Source organism: Suncus etruscus, chromosome 7, assembly GCF_024139225.1.
Source record: "Suncus etruscus isolate mSunEtr1 chromosome 7, mSunEtr1.pri.cur, whole genome shotgun sequence".
NCBI lineage: Eukaryota > Metazoa > Chordata > Mammalia > Eulipotyphla > Soricidae > Suncus > Suncus etruscus.
This window is the reverse complement of record NC_064854.1, coordinates 91,884,179-91,909,454: the sequence shown is the minus strand read 5'-3', so window position 1 is coordinate 91,909,454 and position 25,276 is coordinate 91,884,179. Positions and strand designations below refer to the sequence as shown.

The following is a 25,276-nucleotide window of genomic DNA, read 5'->3' as shown; positions in this document are numbered from 1 at the left end:
TGGAGCAAAGAAACCTGCTTTGATAAATGGTGTTAGAAAAACTGGAGAGCCAATAAAGGAAAGAAAGGAAGGAGGAAAGGAAGAAGAAAGAAATAAAAGGAAAGGAGGAAGAAAAAGGGAAGAAATGAAAGGAAGAAGGAAAAAAGGAAGTAAAGAAGGAAGAAAGGAGTACCGAAAGAAGTAGAATCTAATCTCAATGTCATTCAGAAAAGTTAATTTAAAGTTGAGTAAGAAACTTGAAATAAAACCATAACCCATAAAATTTACTAAAATATTAAATATATTGAAAAAAAAAAACAAGCCAATCTCTTCAGCCCAAGTACTTAGGACAGAGCAGAAGAGTATCCTTAGGTCTTTATGTTGATCTGGTTGGCCATGAGTTACTGGTGGAGAACCCACAACTCCTGAGAACCTTCTGGTTGTAAGATGACACCAGCTAATAAACTAAAAAGAAGGCATTCTCCATCTTCCACTTTTCTTCTTTTGGTGGGGGAGGGAAATCCCAAGGGTGATGCTCAGGGATTACCTCCTGGCTATGCGCTCAGAAATTGCTTCTGGATTGGGGGACCATATGAGACACCAGAGGATCGAAATGTGGTCCATTCCTAGGCTAGTGTGGGGAAGGCAGACACCTTACCGTTTGCTCCACCACTCTGGCCCCCATCTTCCTCTTTCTGATAAAACTCCTTTGATATGTAAAAGCCCACCTGGATCACTCTTCCCTGACTTGCCCTGGTAGATTTTGTTCTGGAATAATAAATAAAAGAGAATTTTGACTTGACACTCAAAGACAACACTATGACGTGCAGATTGGCTTCTGACTGGCTTGGTTTATTAATATTTTACCGCTATCCCTGCTTCTTCAGACCCATTCACCATGGGATTAGAGATACTGTGCGTAAAGTGATCTCACAACTAGTGGATTTTTATTTCACACTGGTGGACCTCCTGCCCCAGGATACAGACCACAGTGGTGTCTTCAATATTGTGACTCAAGAGAGAAAATAAACAAAATGACTATATCAAAGAGAAAATTTTTCATGGCAAAGAAAATGCACAATACAAAATTGGGGCCGGTGAGGTGGCACTAGAGGTAAGGTGTCTGCCTTGCCAGCACTAGCCAAGGAAGGACTGCGGTTCTATCCCCCTGTGTCCCATATGGTCCCCCCAAGTCAGGGGCAATTTCTGAGCGCTTAGCCAGGAGTAACTCCTGAGCATCAAATGGGTGTGGCCCGAAAAACCAAAAATAAAATAAAATAAAATAAAAAAACTACAAAATGATACACTGCAAATATAAAAAACAGTTGCATGTCAAAATATATCAAATAAAGATGTAATAAATGATATACAAAGCACTCACAAACCTCAATAAAAAAACAGTAACCCACTAAAATAAAGAGAGATGAAAAGACTACTCTCAAGAAAACATAATAATTAGGTATATAAAATCTTCCTTATTTTTATCAAGAAAATGCAAATCAAAATAATCAAATATTACCTTAATTTTATGTGGGGAGCCTAGCTGATAAAACCTAGAATATAAGACACCTCAGTAATTCCTTATCTGGTCACCCACGTGACCAAAGGCGCCCATGCCTTGAGAACAAAGGAAATAGACAAATACTGAAATAATTCAAAGCAGCCCAATACATCCAGCCAGAAAGAAAAATATAGAGCAACTTGCCTTTGTGTTAGCAAAAGGTTATTAGGATTATAGCTGATGTTCTTGTTGAGTATAATTTATAGAACTCTGTTTGAATCTTATGCTTTCTAGTAAAACGTGCTCAGGTCTACCTCTTTGCCCCTCCCTATTACCTGTCCCAGCTTATGCTAATGAATGCTTGTAACTGTGATTGGTGGAAAACTTGTAACACCTTCTGATGTATTTCAGCCCTTAAAAGCTGATTCCCCCTGACAATAAATCCCTTTTGAACAGCATGTGCAGTCTTGAGGGCTTCTCTTACTAACTTCTCTAGTTCTTCTTTACAGGTCGGTTCTGCTCGGGTGAACCCACTAATAACTAGCAACCTTCATTTCCACACCCCCGCGGGTCGGGGGCCTCCCACGAGAGTTGCAATTTTATGTAAATATTCATAGTTATATAAATGAATAGGTAATATGGTAAATATATACAATGGAATACCATGAGGCCCTAAGAAAACATGAAGTCTTTCAATTTTCTGCAAAGTAAATAGAACTCAAAAACATTTTACTGATGAAGTATGTATGAGGGAAAAGGTTAAATGCCAGGTAAACTCATTCATCTGTGAGTAAAGTAAAACCAAATAAGAAAAAAGATAGTATCAAACAATGACAAAATATTTGACCTTAGATTACAATATTGATTACAAAACCTTGGAAGAGCGGAATGTATGGGATAATGACTGGGTTAATGGGAACCAAATGATATCTATTGATGAAAGGTAATGAACATTTTGTATTTGGTAAAGTTTAATAAATGTGTATAATACTATAAACTTTGGAGCTGATATAATGATCTTCCCCCAAGCATTAATAAGAGAAAAAACTGAAAGGCGGACAAAATGCAAACGAACTAAATATCATCAGACACAAAGAATGACATGGTAAATAATTATCAGGTCGTAGATTTTAGGCTAAAAGTAATCTTGGAATATTAAAATCTGAGAAACCCAGCTGTGAAGACAAACTGGCAAATCAACTCTGGTCTCTGTAGCAAAAGGAAAGAGAAAACTGAACTAGAAAAATAAAAAATGTGTACAGAACTACTGTTCAAGACAGTTAAACATCACAAAAAATCTGTTGTCCTAAAGTAGCCCTACACACATAAGCTCTAAAGGGACTCCAGGTTTCTATCATCACTCCTCATCCTCTGTTATGTCTGTAACAAGGTAACACATGTACTATCCATTGACAAGTTTAGAAAGTTGAGCCAGAATATTATGATTCCTGAAAAATAGCCATGGAAATCACATACATTGTTGGACACAGACCCTACCTGGAATTGAGGATACTCAACAATAGAAAACTCTTGGATAGTATGAAGGCAGTAATCATAAAACACTCTTACTCTCTTACATAATAAATACAGCACCCAAGGTCTATGGAGGAGCCAGACTGACTTCTTACATGAGATAAAGTAATTGAGTAAAATGGAAAAACTGAATCCCTTATCTCACTTGGCAATATAAAAGCAAAACTCTTTATCCTAATAAAGCAATAGAGAATGGCACAGTTGGAAAAAGTAGTATATGAGCAGGAAAGATTATACAAGGGGTAAAGCACTTTCTGGATTCAATTCTCTACACCCTAAATGGACCTATAAACTTGTCAAGAGTTATCCTTGAGCAAAGATACTGAAGTAAGCCCTGATCACAGTAGATATTTCCAAAATTAAAAAAGAATAAATAAAACCCAGTCTTGTATATTATATGACATCAAACTCTCATGAAAATATTACTTATTGAAGTGGCAGCAGCTTGAACATCACTTTTGAAACCAACCCCAGTCCAGAAACCCCAGTTGAAGCTGGTGACGGAGATGAGCTGGGAATGCCCAAACAGGGTGGAGTTGGGTCACTGCTGCTGCCATTTAAAGCAGCAGAAGCCTGAACATCGCTTTTGAAACCAACCTCAGCCCTGAAACCCCAGTTAAAGCTGGTGATGAAATTGAACTGGGAATGCCCAAACAGGGTGGATCAAGAGGAATGCACCACAGAGCAGCCGTGCACATCTTCTAGCCAATGTACTCCATAACACATAGAAAAAACACACGAGTGACAATGGGGAAACAATGAAAGCCAACACCGGGCATATAGAATGAAGTTGGCAGCTCTGATGACACAAAAAAATGCCAACCACCCAATGAGCCTCTCAGAGAGTAATTTATAGAGAAAAAATATGGAGGATCCTCATAGGAATCAAAGAAAGCATAGGTCTAATTGAACAGAACACAAATAAGGATTAAGAAGACAAGGGTGGAGAGAGATTTGGAACATTGGTGATGGGAATGTTGCACTGGTGATGGGTGGTATTCTTTACATGACTGAAACCCAAACACAATCATGTATGTAATAAAGTTGTTTAAATAAAAAAAGAAAAAAAAAGAAGATATGGGCCAGAGCGGTGGTGCAAGCAGTAAGGCATTTTCCATGCATATGCTAACATAGGATGGACCGTGGTTCAATCACACAATGTCCCATATGATTCCTCATGCAAGGTGTGATTTCTGAGTGCATAGCCAAGAGTAACCCCTCTGTGTCACCAGGTGTGGCCCCCAAGAACAAAAACAAAAAAAGAAACAAACAAAAGAAGGCATGAAGATAGAAATCAAAAAAACTCCAAACTAAAATAACAGGTCTGAAAAACTCAGTAGACAAAATAAAAATTTCAATGGAAAATATCTCCAACAGAGTAACAGTAGCTGAAGTGAGCTGAAGATGAGATGCATGACAACTCCTTACAACAGAAGAGATTGGAAAAGAGCCTTAAAGCAAATGATCAGACAATGAAAAAATTACTTAAAGAATATGAACAGATGAAAATAGAAATCTTTGATAGACTAAACAGAAACAAAGTAAGAATCATTAGAGTTCCAGAGATCCAGGAAGAAAATCCCCAGGAAGAATCAACAGTCAAGGATATCATTGAAGAGAAACTCACAGATCTAATGACTACAAGCAACCAAATTCTGCATGCCTGAAGAGTACCAGCTAAAAGAGACCTGATCATACCAGAAAAAAAAATGTCAAGGGTATCCATATAGTAAAGAAAGAAGTTAAGCTCTCATTGTTTGCAGATGACATGATACTATATATAGAAAGCACTAAATACTTAGCTTCTAAAAATAATAGATTTATATAGCAAAGTGGCATGTTACAAAATTAACAAACAAAACTCAATGGCCTTCTTATACACCAACAATGATTGAGAAGAAATGGACATTAAACAATTCCATTCACATTAGTGCTACACAAACTCAAATATCTTGGAGTCAACTTAACTAAAAATGTGAAGAAACTATACAAAGCAAACTACAAAAAATTATTTTAAGAAATAAAATAGGACATAAGAAAATGAGACACACATACTGCTCATAAATTCAGAGGAATAATATTATTAGATTTTCAAAAGCATTGTACAGATTTAATGCAATCCTTCTTAGGATATCAATGACATTCTTTTAAGAAGTGGATCAAACAATCCTGAAATTCAACTAGAACAATACACACCCACGAATAGCTAGAGTTATCTTTGGTAAAAGGAATATAGAAGCAATCACTTTTTCCCAACTTTAAACTTAATTACAGAACTATAGTCATTAAAAGAACATGGTATTGAAATAAAGACAGACCCTATGACCAGTGGAATAGACTTAATTATTCAGAAAAAGCTCCCCAGACATACAATCAATTGATCTTTGATAAAAGGGCAAGATAATGTAGCAAGGAAAATGTAGCAAGAAAATAGAGCAAGAAAAGCCTCTTTAACAAGTGGTGCTGGCACAACTGGTAAGCCACTTGCAAAAGTATTAACTTGTATCTCCATCTAACACCCTGCACAAAAGTCAAATACAAATAAATTTGACCTTGATATTGGACCCAAAATCATAAAGGTATATAGAAAACACATAGGTAAAATAGTCTAAGATATTGAGAATAAAGGCATCTTTAAGGATAAAACATTCTATAAACAAGTGGAAATAGAGATGAACATATGTGACTATATCAAACTGAGAAGCTTCTGTACCTCAAAAGAAATAATGCCTATAATACAAAAGTCACCACAGAATGAGAGAAGCTATTAATCCACTCCCCCATCAGATAAGGGGCTAATATCTAAGATATACAAGGTACTGACAGAACTTTACAAGAAAAAAACATGTAACTCCATCAGAAATGGGGAGAAGAACTCAACAGACAATTTATCTAAGAAGAAATACAAATGGCAGAAAAGCACATGAAAAAATGCTCTACATCACTAATTGTCAGGAAGATGAAAATCAAAACAACTCTCAGGTACCATCTCACGCCACAGAGACTGGTACACATCATAAAAAACAAGAACAGTAGTTTCAGGAGGGAATGTGGGGAGAATGAACTCTCGTTGGCTGCTGGTGGGAATATTGTCTAGTCCAACCCTTATCGAAAACAATATGGAGATTCCTCAGAAAACTGATATACCCTAGGAACACATTAATGCAATGCAAAAATCCTTTCCTCACACCTATATTCATTGCAGCACTATTTATAATAGCCAGACTCTGGAAATGATGAAAATGCCCTTCAACAGATTAATGGCTAAAGAAACTGTGGTACATATACACAATGGGATATTATGCAACCCTCAAGAAAGATGTAGTCATAAAATTTTGCTATACATAGATGGACATGAAATCTATTATGCTAAGTGAAATAAGTCAGAGGGAGAGAGACATAGAATTATCTCACTGACCTATGGGTTTTAAGAAAAACAAAAGTAATGAATGGGAAACTTCAGAAGAGTACAAAATCAATGAAACAGAAAGGTTTTTCTTTGAAAAAATAAAGTTTATATATCAGTAATAAGAATCTCAAGACAAAGAGTCTAATATACTGAATCAGAAATGAAAGAGTATATTCGTAATAGGATATATAATAAATACCATCGAAATTTAAAGTTTATTATGAGAATCTTTATGCCAGAAAATGCAAAATAATTACAATTTTGGACTCTATTAACCTCTCAAGATTGAATGAAGATAATTTAAAAAACATGATTATACATATCATTATTGAGAAAATTAAAAGAGTAATCAGAACTCTTTCCAAAGTTAAAAAAAAACAGGTCTCAGGTGTATTAACTAGTGAATTCTTTCAAAACTTTAAAGAGGACCTACTCCCAAAACTTTCAGGCTTTTCAAAAAAATGAATAAAAAGAAACACTCTTAAATAGTTTCTATGAAATTAATAACATCATGATACCAAAAATATAAAGAGTTTTAATGATCCTAAAGAAAACAGTATTAAAGAGAATCCAACAATTTTTCAAACAGGCCATACACTATGAAAAAGTAAGATTCATAACAAGCATTCAAGGATTTTGTTTTGTTTTGTTTTTGTTTTTGGGAGGCCACACCCAATGATTCTCAGAGGCTACTCCTGGTTATGTGCTCAGAAATCACTCCTGGTATAGAGGATCATATAGGATGCAGGGGGATCAAACTGCAGTCCATCCTAGGTCAGCACATGAAAGGCAAGCACCCCACCACTGTGCCAGTGCTCCGGCCCCCATTCAAGGATGTTTTAACATATTTATCTTAAACAACATAATCAGTTCAAACAGAAAAATCATAGGATCATGACAGTGAAGGCCTTTTGACAAGATCTAGAACACATTTGTAATTTTAAAAAAATCTTAATAAAACGGGGACTCAAGGAACTTTCCTCAATATAATCAAAGATATTTGCAACAATCCCATAGCAAGTATTATTCTCAGAAGGGATAAAATAAGGCCTTTCTTCTGAGATTAGACAGAAAACAAGAATGCCCCATTCTCGCTGCTTCTATCCAATATAGTCCTAGATGTGTTTGCTCTACCTATTAAGCAAGAAAAATATGTGAAGCACATCATTATATAAAAGAAAGAAGTCAAGCTCTCACTATCTGTGGTTGATATAATACTATTTTAGAAAATCCTTTTTTTTGGGGGGGAGGGTCACACTCGGCAGCACTCAGGGGTTACTCCTGGATCTACGCTCAGAAATCGTTCCTGGTAGGCTTGGGGGACCATATGGGATGCCAGGATTTGAACCATCGTCCTTCTGCATTTAAGGTATATGCCTTACCTCCATGCTATCTCTCCGGCCCTATTTTAGAAAATCCTAAAGATTACAAAAAATATTCAAGAAACAATAGCTGTGGATGGCATGATATTTTATAAAATTCTAGATTACAAAAATATTCAAGAAACAATAGTTGTGGATGACATGGTACTATTTTTAAAATCCTAAAGTTTACAAAAATATTCAAGAAACAATAGTTGTGAATGACATAATACTATTTTATAAAATCCTAAAGATTACAAAAATTCTTCAAGAAACAGTTTTGTTTAGTAAAGTGGAAGGCTACTAAATTAATATGAAAAATGTCATGGCTTTTCTATGTACAAATAATAAAAAGAAAGATATTTAAAATACTATTCATACCTGTGACTCAAAAAATCAAGTACCTCACAACTAAAGTAAAAACCTGGGGCCGAAGAAATAGCATGGAGGTAGGGTATTTGTCTTGCTTGAAGAGCCTTGCATCCAGAAGGATGGTGGTTTAAATCCCGACATCCCATATTATCCCCCAAGCCTGCCAGGAGTGATTTCTGAGCCTGTAGAGCCAGGAATAATTCCTGAGCGCTGCCAGGTGTGAACTAAAAAACAAAACAAAAAAAAAAAGTATAAACCTGTAGAAAGAAAACTATAACACACTTCTTCAAGAAATAAAAGAAAGGATGGTGTTCTTTACATGACTGAACCCAACTACAATCATATTTGTAATCAAGGTGTTTAAATAAAGATTAATTTAAAAAGAAATAAAAGAAAACATAAGGAAATAGAGACATACCCTCAACATGATTTTGGAAGATTATCATTAAAATAGCAATATATCCAAAATTACTACACATATTAAAGGCTGTCCCTAAAGGATGGCTACTCAGGACTTTTTTCTGATCAAACAATCCTTAAATTTATAATAAAAAATACCCTGCTGCCACCAAATCCTTGGGAGAAATAAACTGGGACCATCACTTTTCCCACCATCAAATTGTGTTATGAAATGGTACTAATTAAAAGAGCATATTAGAATAAAAACATACCATTATATTAATGGCATAAACTTCAATATTCTTAGACATAGTATCAAGTATATTATTATTTAATCTTTGATAAAGGAACAAAAACTCTAACTGGAGCAAGAATAGCCTCTTCAATATGTGGGATTAGAAAACTGGTCAGTTCCATAAAATATCAAGCTCAGATATTTTTATGCTATGCACACAAGTTAAATCAAAATCAATTAAAAATCTTAGTATCACACCAGATTCTATAAGGTACATAGATAAATCATACGTGAACTGTCCACGACACTAAAGTTCAAGGCATCTACAAGGATGAAACAACACTGACCATCAAGAGGGCACAAATATAAACAATTAGGACTAAATTAAATTTAGAAGCTTCTATACCTCTAAGTAATAATAACCTAGATACAAAGACTTCCCATGTACTGTGTGAAATTATTTACCGTATTTATTCAAGTATAACATGCACTCATGTATAACACGCACCCCTAATTTTCAATTAAAAAAATTTGCAAAAAAAGACACATAAAAATGTTCCACATCGCTAATCATCAGGAAGATATAAATCAAAATGACAATGAGTAATCACAACATGCCACAGACAGTGGCATATATCATAAAAAAAAAGAACAGCTAGTGCTGGCATTGATATAGGGATAAAAATGACTCCCATCAACTCCTAGTGGGAATATAGGTTGTTCCAGTCTTTATGGAAAACAAATGGAGATGCCTCAAAAAATCTATAAATTGCTCTTTCATATGTCCCAGCAATAGGGCTCCTTTGAATATATTCAATGGTCCCCAAATCTCAATGCAGCTAAAGCTTTTGCATTCCTATGTCTATTGCAGCACCAATAACAATAGCTATAACCTGAAAAAAATGCCCTATAACAGATGAGTGGATAAATAATCTATGGTGTATTTACACAATGAAATATTTCTAGCTCTTAGGAATAATTTGGTGATGAAACTTGTTTATATGAGGATGAATATGTAGACTATTATGGTCATTAAAATAAATTATATGAAAAGTGATTATAGAGTGATCACTCTTTTTTGGGTTATATTATAAAAAACATTATATGGAAGTAATATACAAAGACAAATGATACAAAGAACAGGACAACTGGATCATGGTAGAAAGCTTGCTAAAAGAAGAAAATGAGAAGGGGACAAACATATAGACATAGACACACATACAGAGAAAATAAAAATGCTGGCAATAGAGGCAGAATAAGGGTGAAGAGTGGAAGTAAAGTTGTCAACACTGGTGGTGGGAAATATACACTTGTGAAGTTGTGGATGTTGTTGGAACATTCTGTGACTAAGATTCAATCATTAATAAATTTTTAACTATCTCATATTTTTCAATTAAAATGTGTAAAAATTAAAAAATACCTGTTTTGTGTGTGGTCTATCTGGGTTCAGTCCCCTGTAGCTCATACAGTCCTCTGAGCTACATGGTTCAGTCCCCTGTAGCTCATACAGTCCTCTGAGCTACATAAGGAAGTGATATCTGGGTAACCCTGAGAGTGTTCCCAAAAGAAACAAAAATAGTTTGTTGTGCCTAAACCAGAAAGGACTCCATTTTTTACCCAGTGTTAAGGGTTCTATTTCCTGATTCTATAGAGGCTATTTCCATGAGTAAAAATCTCATTGTTCTCTCATGGCTCTCAAGGCCATTAGAAACCATAAAATACCACTCTGGGGCATCTAGCCATAAGCAAATATCTTGTTAGGGCTAAAGTAGTAGGAACTGTGGAAAGCACCCTCCCCCATAACCCACAACTCCAGCCTATTACTTTAAATGTATTCAAGGTGAAACAGCTCTAGCACATACCCTATATAAACTTGCTTGTAGCCAACAGGGGGTCATCTCTTGTGAGAGGTGACCCTGACCAGTCATCTTCAGGTTTGCTGGCTTTGCTTTGCTTTATTTTAATTGTGGGCTCACATCTCTTGTCCTACCCAGATTGAGGGCATGGGAATCTCTCACCTTATTGGGGTTTCTGGAATATTCAACCAACTGTATAATAGTATTATACTGTATATACAGTATATACAGCATATAGTATATACAGTATATATAGTATATACAATATTATATAGTATTAATAGTATTATAATAATATAATACTATTATACAGCTGGCACACAGAATAGTGACCTCTTCTTCTACAGGTGAGATATTCCTTTTGGGAATTCCATCAGTGCTTTTGAGATGGATGATGTTGGTGATTAAGTTGATAACTCCACCCTTTCTTAGAAAAATTGGGTCTGTGTGATTTAGAGCTGTGGCTATAACTTGGCTGTGGACTGACATGCCAAAGAAATTATTCGATTATATTAATGCCTTTTCCTTTCAGAATATAACTATCAACATTACTGAGTTTCCATTTGTGTAAACATTGTCTTTATAGACATGTCAATAGGCTGAGCATTAAAGGATAAAAAGATAAGAGTCCTGAAACACCCCTCATTTCAGAAGATAAAGGTATTTTTTTTTTACTGTAGGAACATGTGCCCAAGCAAAATGTTTAGAAATTGGCAATTTACCAACAATTTCTTATGATGTGCCAGAAAAGCTGGCTCAAGCCAAAAAATCTAGAAATTGGTAGTTCAGCACTTATCTCTAATACTAGCTACAACAACCAATATTAATTTCACAAGCTAGTCCTAATTAAATGCCTTAAAAACTGAGGCTGAGCCAGAAAATGAACTACCACCCTCCTGTCCTCATGGAGATATCACAGTAAAACTGGTATTGATAACTCCGACTCGGTTCCCTCCCATAAGTAGAATGAACTAGCCAATATAATTTTAGATATGGATCAAATTAGCACATTTAAAAAAGCATGTTCTTAGTAGAGCCCAATTTTTGTGTGTTATATTCAATTTCATTTTTTTTGTGAAAAAGCACCTTGGACATTTCACGATTTTTAGACAATTGTTAAGCTATGTTTGAGTACTACTCACCGTGTGCAATGGAAATGTTTTATGCTGAAGGAGTTAAGGCAAAGCTTTATAGTCTAGGTAATAATAAAATGATGGTATCAGGGGTTACATTGTTTTTTGAGCTGCTGATGGAAAATGAGTTTTCTAATGTGCAAAAACAGGCAAAATTACCCCATGCTGTTTTAGATATTGTCAAAAACATTGCGCTGATGGCTTGGGAGGAAATTGATACATTAAAAAATATGCAGGAAGTTACATCAAAATAACCCAGGGTAGCTTTGAGCCCTATACAGAATTCACAAGATGCTCTAAATTACAAATGAAGATCAGACTGCTCAAAAGGTTATTGAGAAATTTTTAGCTTTTGAAAACGCTAATGAAACCAGCTGGGTGATTTTGCAGCCTACCAGGGAGTCAGAGGACCTAATAGGTTACTTTAAGGCATGTAGAAAGATGCCAGCTCCTCCTCCCCCGTGACCCCTGTGATAGAGCAAACCCTGGAGGTTGATTAAACTAAGGTAACTGGAATTTGCTCCAGATGTGGCAGAAGATTCCACTGGTCAACAATTGTTTTAAATCTTTATACAATATTTCAAACTACCGAGGGAAAGGTCAAAACACAGCCTCACAGACTCAGATTCACTGTTTTCCATTGCAGGAAGCCTGGACATTTGCATAAAAATTGCAGTTTGCTTTCTTGAGCTGAAAAACTGCTCCCTTGGGGCTGAAACTTTCTATGCAGAGAAAGTGGCAAAGGGGCCACTCTCTAGCCCCTCAAAATCAGGGACCACCTCCTACCAACAATTATGCTTCTGGTCTAGCCCTAGAAAACTTTGTTGCAAAAATGATCTTAACCCTGATGACCTCCGGAAGCAAAACCCTCGATATTCTATGTCCTGAGAATACAACCATTACTCTCGGTCAATGTCCTTATAAACTGAGAACTGGGATAAAAGGACCCACCCCCCAGACACAGTCGATTTGATTATAGGAAGTAGTTTGGCTATCAAAAAGCACGTTCATCTGGGAATAATAAACTCACTCTTGGTGAGCTCACTGTGGTCCTAACGGTGCCAGAAACCTGGACATTCGGAGAAGTAGCTATTGCCCAGCTATTATTATTATATTATATAATGTCAGAAAAATCAGAAGTAAGATTGATAGGCTCTTTCAGTAGTTCCAATCCCAAAAGCCCTTAATAGCCCTAATTTCCAAACTAAAGGGAAAAAGTCTTAATGCTAACAATTGAAATTCAGGGCAGGAAATTCAAAGGCCTTTTTGATTCTGGAGTGCAGTTTACAGTGATTTCTCTTAAGGACTGGCCCTGATACTGGACTCTTCAAAAATCCCATATTCTTTGGAGGGCAGAGTTTTGGAATCTTCACACCAAAACGTCAGGTTCATGGTATGCAAAGGCCCCAAGGATCAGCAGGCTATAATCAAACCACATATAGGCCCAATTCCTCTAACCTTGAGGGTACATGACTTGTATAACAGTGTTGTGCAAAATTTTATATTCCCACCACTACAGCTAACCCCAAACTACCCACTGGTTCAGAGACTCAAACATTTTACTAGGGGCCACTACCTTTTAAAATACAGCACCAATAAAGATAGATTGGAGATCAAATAATCAGGTGTGGACAGGTCAGTGGCCCCTAAGAAAATAAGTTAGAGGTGCTAAAAAAACTAGTGGATTAACAGTTAAAACTAGGAAATATTGAACCCTCTTTCTTTGAATGAAATTCATCCATATTTGTGATAGAAAGGAAATCATGGAAATGGCTTTTAATGGATCTTGGAGCTGTGAATTTATCCATGATCTCTAATGGTAAGCTTTAGATTAGCATACCTTCACCAGTAGTCATCCCAAAAAACTGGCCCTCAGTAATAATATATATAAAAGACTGTTTTTACCATATTCCTATTCATCCAAAAGACAAAAAATGTTTTGCCTTTTCTGTTCATCTTGAAAGAACCATGCCCCAACTCGCTGTTATCAATGAAATTGCTCCCCCAAGGGATGAGCACTTCCTCAACAAAGTGTCATTTTCTGTGGACAGAATACTGAGTCCTGTTCATGAAAAGTTCACTCAGGCAATAATAAGTTACTGATGAGTAGAAGCCAAAGACCTAGCTACATTTGAGGGGGACTGATAGCAGGAAAATGAGTGATTCCCCCCACCCATATTTTGTTACTGAAGGCATTTCCATCCCAGAGAACCTTAGCAGCCAATTACAGAAGTAAAACACGGAGGATCCATGCACAATCTGAATTCCAACTGAGAAGCTGCTTTACAAAGTTTGCTTTACAAACTTCCTGAAACTTTCTTCTAGGTTAATATATTGATTCTACTTGCTTTAGTCACTATACTGGCAATTTAACTGTGTATTCTACTTGTGTAGATTTTATAGCTACTATTCTGCTCTATGCAAACAGTAAAATATGTGTAGCCAACTTTAGTGGTTTAATATTAGTGTGTACAGTTCCAGGGAAATATATAATGTAAGATTTTTAAGTTCAGAGAAGCCTATGTTTTATTTTACGTCATGTGCCCAGAGATCACTACCAATTGTAGCTCAGGGGACTATACAAGGTGCAGGGGATTAAACTCTGGTAGAACATATGCAAGGCAAGTGATATAAAAATAATTTTAATTGAAAAAAACATTTACCCCATGCTCACAGCAAATATTAGAATAAAATGTAAAACTTTTCTCTTTAATATCAGGCACAAGTCAAGGTTTCCTTACAACCACTATTCTATATATTAGTGGAAGTACATGCCAAAGTAAGCAAGCAAGAAAAAGATATTGAATTTATCCAAATAGAAAAGAAGAGTTAAGCTTACACTATTTGCAACTATTTGCAAATGACATGCTTCTTTGTTTAGGAAACCCTAAATATTTAAAGAAAATATTCTAGGAGTGATAAACTGTAATATATCAGACAGCCCAGCAAACATGCAAAAAACATGATTTCTTTTATATTTAAATAATAAAATATAGGAGAGTTTTAAAAAGTTCCATTTACATTGTGACTCAGATAATCAAGTATGTAGGACAGACTTAACTAAAAATAGTGAAAGATCTATACTAATAAAATTAGAAAACACTACATAAAGAAATAAAAGAATGCATTAGAAATCAAAATATCTGCCCTGTTCCTGGAATGGAAGGGTCAATGCTGTCCCAAGCATTATACAGATTACAATGCTTATAAGAATCCCATGACATTTCCAAAGAAATAGCTCTAACACTCCTAATATTCATATTGAATAATAACATTCTCCTCTGAAAACACAAAGCAATCCTTAGAAAATAAACAGGAGGTATAAATTTTATCAACTCCAAATTGTTCTATATATTATATATTACATATATTATATATTACATATATTATATGTTTATATACATATATTATATGTAATTATAATCATATATTATAAAAAATGTCTAGAGCTGTTGGGGTAGGGATTGGACCATAGATGGATATGTAGGGCTTCTGGATCCACTCTTAGAGCACTCTGTGTGGTGTTCATGTTTTAATCTGGATAAATTACATTGTATGATCTAGCATATTTTTCTAACTATCTTTCTAAACTCTAGATAACATACCATAATATTGATAAGTTTAACTAAAATATATTTGTAAGAAGAGTTTAAAATTATTGCATATATTGTAGAATACTTTCAAATCTTAATTTTTGACGATCACAAATTGATTTTTCCTGTTGGTTTCCTGTTCCAAATTTTCCTAATATTATTTGTTTTACTTTCTTTAAAAAAGATAGTTCAAATGATAGATCATATGTCTAACATGTTCATTGCCCTGGATCAATCCTCATCTTCGCATATACACTAAAACTGCTTACTCTGCTCTGATGGCCTCTTTACCATTGTATTGAGCATATTATAAAATTTACCCTTTTTTTAAAGTCTCATTTTAAAATATCTGAAATAAATTCATCAGTTTTCTATTGCCTTTTGAATCAAAATATTAGCAAATGTATTTTAAATACATTTCCCCCCAAATAAGATTTTTAAACTTTGAATGTCGTATTCCTCCCATTAAAGCTTCGAATTTATATTCTGTTGTAGTCCAGATAATTTTATGTAAAAATAGAAGATTTATGTAAATATATATCAACCATACTATGAATTCTTATACGTTAGAACTATGATTTAAATGTTATTTTACCTCTCAAATTTCATCATATAGAGATCAGAGCTGTGAAGAATAGAGATTACTCATAAGATAAAAAGTAGTACAGGGATGCAGATCTAGTGACCATTATCAAATTTCTGAAAATTTTATGAGCTAAATTTTGTTTCTAAAATATTCATACATTGAAGTAGCTCAGAATGTGATTATATTTGGAAACATCTTTATAGAGGAAATAAAGTTGAAATAACCACTATGAATTATTGTCTTAATATGACTGAGTCCTGAAGAATAGATAATAAAACATATACATACACAATCACAAGGAGACATAAACAACCATATATTTGTTATGAAAAAAGGCATCCAATGATGTTGATTGTCCTTTAGGCTGCAGAATTTTTTAAAATAAATTTCTTTGTTAAGCCACCAGTCTGAGTTTCTTTATATAATTTATTTTTTAAATTTAAACAATTTGGCCACAAGGTTTGTTCAACTAGTTTTTTTTTAACAGATAAAGTTGTTCAAGATTGACTGATAGTCATACAGTGTGTAACAACCTTCATCACTGAACATGTCCCACAACCTTAGTCAACAGCTTCCTCTAAAGCTCCCTGATGATCTCATCCCTGCCACTCAGCCTCCTCCATTTGCCTCTGAGGCATGCATTTTACTTCACTCTCTATATTTTTTATATTGTTTTCTGCACTACCTCTAATAAAGGGGTGCCATGAATGTCCCTTTTATATTAGACCCTTCTATATTCTAGCTGCTCTCTGAAATCCTTGGCTTATACATATCACAAAAGCTTTTTATAGACTTCTCTGAACATAAATTGTTGTGTATGTAAACATTTCAATGGGATTATTAAGTTACTGACCCTACCCTGATTGGTGATTGTGCCCTACCCTAGTGTGTGACCTGGCATTCTGCTCTCACCCTAGGGTGGTACCTGATTCTGCTCCCACCATTGTTGGGTGGCACCTGATTCTGGGGGATAAAAGCAAGGGTCTGTGGAAGGCGGGGGTGGGGGAACTGATGCTGAGGCTTTTGGCTTCAGTCTTGTCCTCCAAATAAAGCTGATATTTTTCACAAGCCTGATTGTCTGCTAGCCTTTTACCCACCACTTCATCTCAGAACTGCGGGCTGAACAGGGTGGCAGATGCATGCTCCGAGCTGGAGGAAAAAGACCTCATCCTCCATCCCTCCATCAATCAACCCCATCAAGGGCTGACTTGCAACAATAAACATCAGAAACTTTCTGCAGATATGTTTAATTTGCAAGTAAGCTGCTAAATGATATGCAATAATATGCACAACTAAGCATAATTGCAATTGGGAAACATTCAGTAGAATAGCCAAGGATGAATAAATATCTAACAACAGTTGCATTTCTCCAGAACTGTGAAAACTAATATTAAATCACTAGAGGTGAATACATCATTAGTTGCTTGCAGTGGGCATAGATCAAAAGAGTAGCAATTAAAATGAATTCAGGTAGAACACACAGTCAGAAAGGCCTTCAGTACCTGGGCTGGAATCAGTATAAGACTTGCAGTATTTGCAGTACTTGGGTCTAGAAACCCACTCATCTCCCTGCAATTGTGCTCCCTTTAATGGGACTGTCTCTTTGGCTTCTACCCCATCAGTGACCTGGATAATCTGCTGCAGGCTATGGGGTGGCACTGAGGCCCTCTGATAAAGTGCTTTTAGAAAAAGAAAGTGGTGGCTTTAGTAGAACAACATAGTGGGTATTGGCATCTGGGATCCTGTCCAGAGACTTTAGCTCTCTCCCCTTCACTGCAAGCATTTTTCCTACCTGAGGGTCTTCTGTCACCCTGAGTGGTGGAGTAGCTGACCAAGACTGGGGGATAAATTGGCAGAACCTATATCAATTGGGAACATAGAAGCTACCTTTCTATGTCACCCTGCCAGGTCTAGATACATTAGCTTCTGCACTCCTCTCTTATTTTTTACGGCATCAAACTTCACAATATCCCATCTCTATTGCTACACAGAAACTTGCTGAGATTGTTTTTCTTAATAGCTGACCAGTGAACAAAGACAGTTTCTTTAGTGTCGTGTCTGTTGATAAATCCATAACCATTACAGACATTGAACCATTTGACAGTGCCCAGGATTTGATTGCCAGCAGAGGCTTGCCACCTTACTTTAGGCTTGAGGCATGGGGGTATGTATAGTTAAGCCATTTTCTGACTCTGAGTCTAAAGAAGGGAATGCTGGCTCATAATCCTTGGGAGATGGGAATCTCGCTGGTTTAGTGTCAATAGTGAATGATAAATTATCAGCCCTGGGAAGGCCTTTAGAACAAAAACTTATCACCACTGGGAAAGCACCCTCCACTCATGGCAAGCGCATGGGAAAATTTCTAGGGAGCCTGGCATTACAGACCGGAGTGAGAAATGCAGGCAGAGGAACCAGAGTAACATCAAGCCATTAAGAAGAGGAGCCATGCTAATTGATGTTCTGGAGAAGAGCATGCATGGCACATTCAGTTCACCTCCAGGGGACCATCATATTGATTATCTACCAGAGAGTCCTATCACTTACCATAGTTAAAGCCTTTGTTCTCAAGTCCAAGTTCTAGCTACCAAGTAAAATTAAATCCACATGCTATATTTCCAACCCTGGGTGAGTGGGTCTGAAGCAAGGTTGCCACAAAGACTTAAAAAACCAAGACAATCATGAGGGAGAAAATCATGAAATCATATGGCTTCTCTTCTTGTGGTCTCCAGGCATGCCAATTTAAAACTTCCCTTTACCAGTTCCAATCCTAACCAGATGGGCTAGTTTAAGTGAAAGACAAAAGTTAATCTAGTCTGGGTGGATTTTTACATGTCAAAGAGGTTAGTGAAAAGGAAAGAGGGAGCTGAGAAATACCTCTGTTTTGGATAAAAACAGGAAATATTCTAACAGTTTTTGTTCCTTTTTGTTTTAGACTACAGTATTTTTCCAGATTAACAATTAAAGAAACAATACCTAATTTGTAAGCACAGGAGAGCTTTACTAACAGTGAGAGATTTCATAACAGGATAAATATATCCCAAGCCCTCTTTCACAGCATTTTTCTTTGCATGTGCTATTCAAGGTTCTCTGGGTAGACTTTAAGAATGACTCTCTTTAAAATTAAGGATACATTAATTTTTCAAGATGTTTTCTTGGTACTTATTTCTAGACAGTTTAATAAATAAAACAATAACTTTTCCCAAGGCTTTTAAGTATAATCTTTGGAGGTGAAAGTCCTCATTGGAAATCATATGTCATTTAGAATGACTTTCTGATTTCACTTTTAAAATCTTCCTCAGGTTCCAATAAGCAATATCAAAGAGACAAATCACTACATGAAAGACCAGAGTCATGATCATGAAACTATCTATTATTCATCTTCTATACCTCATTTTTGTGGTAAATGAAGGCTTTGAGAAAATAACAAAATGCCATTTTTCAGAATACATATAAAAAGATCTGTACACTTATAGGCAAAGCAGTATGTATACATATAGGCAAGTATGCTTGTCTATGTAACTCTCTACACTCCAAAGTTTCTACACTCCAAAGTTTTTGTGATTAGTTTCTTTTTATAAAAGTTGCCTTTAGTGGCTAGAGTGATAGCTCAGTGGTAGGGATCTTGCCTTGCATGTGGCTGATGCAGGACAGACAGGTTCAATCCCCAGAATCCAAGATGGTTCCCCAAACCAGGAACGATTCTGAGCATATAGCCAGGAATAAACCCTGAGTGTTACCAGGTGGGGCCCAACCCTCTCCACCCACAAAAAAATTGCCTTTGGGCCAGACATATAGCACAGCAGTAGGGCATTTACCTTGCATGCTGCTGACCTGGGATAAACCTGGGTTCAATTCCCAGCATCCCATATGGTCCCCCAAGCCTGCCAGAAGCAATTACTGAGTGCAGAGCCAGGAGTAACTCCTTAACACTTCTGGGTGAGGCCCAAAAAAGCCCCCCCAAAAATGTTGCCTTTATAAGATTCCTCCTCTCCTCCTTCTCTTTCTCCTCCCCCTTCTTCTCTTTATAAAATTCTTCATCTTCTTCATCATTTTTGGCCACACCTGGTGATGAAATTGCTCCTGGCTTGGGGGACCATATGGAATGCTGAAGGATTGAACCGCAGTCCATCTTGGATCAGCCACCTGCAAGGCAAATGCCCTAACACGGTGTCATCACTCTGGCCCTATAAGAATTTTTATATTAATATCTTTATTTAAACACTTTTATTACAAATATGATTGTAGTTGGGTTTCAGTCATGTAAAGAAGATCCCCCTTCACTGGTGCAACATTCCCAACACCAATGTCTCTAATTTCCCTCCTCCCCACCCAAACCCCGCCTGTACTCAAGTTGTTATGATAGTTCTCAAACTGTAGTTATTTTTCTAAATGCACTCACCACTCTTTGTAGTAAGCTTCATGTCCTGAGCTGGACCTCCCAGCCCTCCTCTCTTAGTCTCTGAGGACTAATGCAAAAATACTTATCAGACTATTCTTAACAGACAAGAAGCACACATTTTAACTCCTACCATTTTCTGTAATTCCACACTTTTATCAAGTGTGATTTAATCTCCTTGCAAAGAATCCTGTGTAGAGAAACAGTCACAAATAAAATTAAGCATAACATGGTCTAGACTGGTGCTCTAATGAGCAGAGGCAGGCATGCCAATAATGCTTTTAAAAATGGGATTTAAGAAAGAATTGTTTCAAAGTAGAGTAATCCAATTCTTAATTTTTCTGGGATAAAAATATCAAAATGATTATAAATATGTCAACCTGAAAGTCATATGACAAAAATCAACACTCTATACAGTATAAATTTAGATAATAAAGCAATGTACCATTCCTCAATTCATATTAAGATTTATTCCTCTCATTTAGCTTAATTGCATAAAAAAAGTGTTTTCTCAAATACAAAACTAAACATTTTAACTTCCTCTTTTCCCTATTCAAAAAAACCAAACATTAAAAACGTGCTTATATTTCCAATACTAGTTCCCTAGCTCAATTGCCAGACCCACTCTTGAATATGGTTAAATTTATTCCAAAATGCTATTCGAATTTTCCTTAATGTATATTATTTTTTAAATTTTTTAATTTTTTCTTATTTTTCTTTATTTAAACATCTTGATTACAAATATGATTGTGATTAGGCTTCAGTCACATAAAGAACACCCCATTCACCTGTGCAACATTCCCACCACCAATGTCCCAAGGCTCCCTCCATTCCACTCCAACCCCACCTGTATACTAGACTGGCTTTCCAGTTCCCTCATTCATTCACATGGTTATGGTAGTTCTAAGTGTAGTTATTGCTATAGCTACACTCACTAATCTTTGTGGCAAGCTTCATGTAGTGAGCTGAAAGTTCCAGCCATCCTCTCTTTGACTCTGAGGATTGTTGCAAAAATGACTTTTATTTTTCTTAAAACCCATAGATGAATGAGACTATTCTGCAGCTATCTCTCTCCCTCTGACTTATTTCACTCAGCATGATAGATTCCATGTACATCCATATATAGGAAAATTTCATGACTTCATCTCTCCTGACAGCTGCATAATATTCCATTGTGTATATGTATCACAGTTTCAATAGCCATTCATCTGTTGAAGGACATCTTTGTTGTTTCCAGAGCCTGGCTATTGTAAATAGTGCTGCAATAAATATAGGTGTGAGGAAGAAATTTTTGTATTGTATTCTTGTGTTCCTAGGGTTTATCCCTAGCAGTGGTATAGCTAGGTCGAATGAGAGCTCAATTTCCACTTTTTGGAGGAATCTCCATATCGTTTTTCATAAAGGTTGGATTAGAGAAAATTCCCACTAGCAGTGGATAAGAGTTCCTTTCTCTCCACATCCCTGCCAGCACTGATTGTTCTCATTCTTTGTGATGTGTGCCAATCTTTGTGGTGTGAGATGGTATCTCATCATTGTTTTGATTTGCATATTCCTGGTGATTAGCGATGAGGAGAATTTTTTAATGTGCCTTTTGGCCATTTGAATTTCTTCTTCGTCAAAGTGTCTGCTCATTTCTTCTCCCCATTTTTTGATGGGATTAGATGTTCTTTTCTTGTAAAGTTCTGTCAATGCCCTGTATATTTTGGATATTAGCCCCTTATCTGATGGGAATTAGGTGAATAGTTTCTCCCACATGGTGGGTGGCTCTTATATCCTGGGCACTATTTCCTTTGAGATGTAGAAGCTTCTCAGCTTAATGTATTCCCATCTGTTTATCTCTGCTTCCACTTGTTTGGAAAGTGCAGTATCCTGCTTGAAGATGCCTTTAGTCTCAATGTCATAAAGTGTTTTACCTATGTGTTGTTCTATATAGTTTATGGTATCAGGTATGATATCAAGGTTCCTAATCCATTTCGATTTTACCTTCGTATATGATGTTAACTGTGGGTCTATGTTCGCTTTTTTGCAAGTGGCTAACCAGTTCTGCCAACACCATTTGTTGAAGAGCTTTTCCTTGTTCTATTTAGGATTTCTTGCTCCTTTGTTAAAGATTAGGTATTTATTATGTCTGGCAGACATTCTCTCAGTACTCAAGCCTATTCCACTGATCTGAGGGTCTGTCTTTATTCCAATACCATGCTGTTTTGATAACTATTGTAGTACAGTTTAAATTTGGGAAAAGTAATGCCTCCCATTTTCCTTTTACCTAGGAGTGATTTAGCTATTTGAGGGTGTTTATTGTTCCAAATAAATTTCAGAAGTGTTTGATCCACTTCTTTGAAGAATGTCATGGGTATCTTTAGAGGAATTGTGTTAAATCTGTACAATGCTTTTGGAAATATTGCCATTTTAATGATGATGCTGCCAATCCATGAGCAGGATATGTGTTTCCATTTTCATGTGTCCTCTCTTACTTCTTGGAGCAGGGCTTTATAGTTTTATTTGTACAGGTCTTTCACTTCTTTGGTAATGTTGACTCCAAGATATTTGAGTTGGTGTGGCACTAATATGAATGGGATTGCCTTCTTAACGTCCATCTCTTCCCTATCATTATTGGTGTATCAAAAGGTCATTGATTTTTGTGTTAATTTTGTAGCCTACCACCTTGTGTATGAATCTATTGTTTCTAGAAAATTTTTGGTAGAGTCCTTAGGGTTTTCTAAGTAGAGTATAATGTCACCTGTAAACAGTGAGAGCTTGACTTCTTCCTTTCCGATCTGTATTCATTTAATATCTTTTCCTTGCCTAATTGCTGTAGCAAGTACTTCCAATACTATGTTGAAGAGAAGTGGTGAGAAAGGACAGCCTTGTCTTGTGCCAGAATTTAGAGGAAAGGCTTTTAGTTTATTATTTTAGTTTTTCTCCATTGAGGATAATATTTGCCCTTAACTATATTGAGAAAGGTTCCATTCATTCCCATCTTGCTGAGAGTTTTGATCAAGAATAGATGTTGGACCTTATCAAATGCTTTCTCTGCATCTATTGATATGATCAGGTGATTTTTATTTTTCTTGTTATTGATGTTTTGTACTATGTTGATAAAATTATGGACGTTGAACCATCCTTGCATTTCTGGGATGAAGCCTACTTGATCTTGATCATAGTGTATGATCTTCTTGATGATGCATTGGATCCTATTTGCCAGTATTTTGTTGAAGATATTTGCATCTGCATTCATCAGGGATATTGGTCTGTAATTTTCTTTTTTGGCAGCATCTCTGTCTGGTTTTGGTATCAAGGTGATGTTGGCTTCATAAAAGCTGTTTGGGAGTGTTCCCGTTTTTTTCAATTTCATAGAAAAGCCTGGCTAGGACTGGTCGTAGCTCCTCTTGAAAGGTTTGAAAGAATTCATTAGTAAATCCACCAGGGCCTGGGCTTTTCTTTTTAGGAAGATGTTTGATTACAGTTTCAATTTCCTCAATAGTGATGGGAGTGTTTATATATGCTACATCCTCCTTACTTAATGGTGAAAGGTTATAAGTATCCACGAATTTATCCATTTCTTCTAGGTTCTCATGTTTAGTAGCACAAAGTTTCTCAAAGTAGTCTCTGATTACCCATTGGATCTCTGCTATATTTGTTGCAATCTCCCCCTTTTCATTTCTGATATGGGTTATCAGGTTTCTCTCTCTCTCTTTCTTTGTGAATTTTGCCAATGATCTATCAATCTTGTTTATTTTTTCAAAAAACCAACTTCTGCTTTCGTTGATCTTTTGAATTGTTTTTTTGGGTTTCCACCTCATTGATTTCTGCTTTCAGCTTTGTTATTTCCTTCTGTCTCCCTATTTTTGGTTCTTTTTGTTGGTCATTTTCTAATTTTATGAGCTGTATCATTAATTTATTCAGGTATGCTTCTTCCTTTCTGATGTGTGCCAGCAGAGGTATAAATTTTCCTCTCAAGACTGCTTTTCTGTGACCCATAAATTCTGGTAGTTTGTGTCTTCATTATCGTTTGTTTCCAGGAAAGTTTTGATTTCCTCTTTGATTTTGTCTTATACCCACTGGATGTTCAGTAGCAGGCTGTTTAATTTCCAATTGTTAAAGTTTTTCATCTGTGTCTCTTTGTAGTTCACATATAGTTTCAGAGCTTTGTTGTCAGCAAAAGTAGCCTGCAAGATATAGAGATATGTTTTATGTGCCAGCATGTATTATATTCTGGAGAATGACCCATGTATATTGGAGAAGAATGTATATCCAGGTTTTTTGGGGTGGAGTGTCCTATATATGTCTACTAGTCCTCTTCTATTTTTCTTTTCAGGAATAGTATATTTTTTGTTTTTTTTTTTTTGTTTGTTTTTGGGCCACACCTGGTGTTGCTCAGGGGTTACTCCTGGCTATCTGCTCAGAAATAGCTCCTGGCAGGCACGGGGGAACCATATGGGACACTGGGATTCAAACCAACCACCTTTGGTCCTGGATAAGCTGCTTGCAAGGCAAACGCTGCTGTGCTATCTCTCCGGGCCTCAGTATATTTTTTTTTTTGGGTTTCAGTCTGGTTGACCTATCAAGTGTTGACAGTGCCGTGTTGATGTCTCCAACAATTATAGTGTTATTATTGATGTCTTCTTTCAGATTTGTTAATAATTGTATTATATAATTTGCTGGTCTCTCATTGGGTGCATTTATGTTTAATATTCTGATTTCTTCCTGTTGCACATATCCCTTGATTAGTACAAAGTGTCCATCTTTGTCCCTTACAATTTTTCTGAATATAAAGTTGGTGTCATCAGATATTAATATGGCCACCCCAGCTTTTTTAAGGGTGTTGTTTGCTTGGATGATTTTCCTCCAGCCTTTGATTTTGAGTCTATGTTTGTTCTGACTATTCAGGTGTGTTTCTTGTAGGCAGCAGAAGGTTGGGTT

General features: G+C 36.1%; 1 protein-coding gene across 9 annotated transcripts in view; it reads right to left on the bottom strand.

Moving 5' to 3' along the window:
• Positions 1-25,276, bottom strand: part of ARHGAP44 (Rho GTPase activating protein 44) — a 242,618-nt gene that overhangs the window by 124,089 nt on the left and 93,253 nt on the right. The window lies entirely within an intron of this gene.